General features: G+C 34.7%; 1 non-coding gene across 1 annotated transcript; it reads right to left on the bottom strand.

Annotated features, from left to right (window-relative positions):
- Positions 1 to 291: 291 nt before the first annotated feature.
- Positions 292 to 393, bottom strand: LOC143645378 (U6 spliceosomal RNA). Its single transcript, XR_013157095.1, has one exon. It is a non-coding gene; the product is annotated as a U6 spliceosomal RNA (small nuclear RNA).
- Between the last annotated feature and the right edge of the window lie 204 nt (positions 394 to 597).

Below are 597 nucleotides of genomic sequence, written 5' to 3'. Positions count from 1 at the left end.
CTGAAAGTTATTTTTAACTGAAAATAAGCAAATTGTAAAACAATTGATAGTTCGTTTATTTTTGTTTATCCCCTCAAAAATGGTATATTTCTCTACTTTCTTTAAGTATTCAAGGGTATAGAGAAAGGCCTGGAAGAATTCATACCAAATTGATTAACTCTGAGGAGGGGGTGAAAATTGAATTGGAGTCAAGAGGGGCTTTCTCATTATTGATAATTTTTGGAACTGTTACAGTGAAAATGTCTTAATATATTTGTGCATTAAAATACATTTTTCCATTCCTTATTAGAAAAAAATATGTAACACTTCACGAATTTGCATTTCATCGTTGTGAAAGGGCCATGCTCATTTCTCTATATTGTTTCAATTTTAGTATATGTACTGTCAAAGTGAGACTAAAATACATTTTAAAATTAAGAAAAAGAACTCTTCTGTGGCTGCTGTCAGGATGAAGTCCAAACTTAATTATGAGACTTTTGGTGGTCTGTCCCATGCACATGGGACACCCTTTTCTCTTGCCACCGTCCCTCTCATTCTGTCCTTGGAGATGGTGAACTCCTGGAGAGAAGAAACTGCAAGGTGTTCCCCGATAACACA

The sequence above is a fragment of the Tamandua tetradactyla genome, chromosome 8 (genome assembly GCF_023851605.1).
Source record: "Tamandua tetradactyla isolate mTamTet1 chromosome 8, mTamTet1.pri, whole genome shotgun sequence".
Classification (NCBI taxonomy): Eukaryota; Metazoa; Chordata; class Mammalia; order Pilosa; family Myrmecophagidae; genus Tamandua; species Tamandua tetradactyla.
This window is presented reverse-complemented; position numbering and strand designations above follow the sequence as displayed.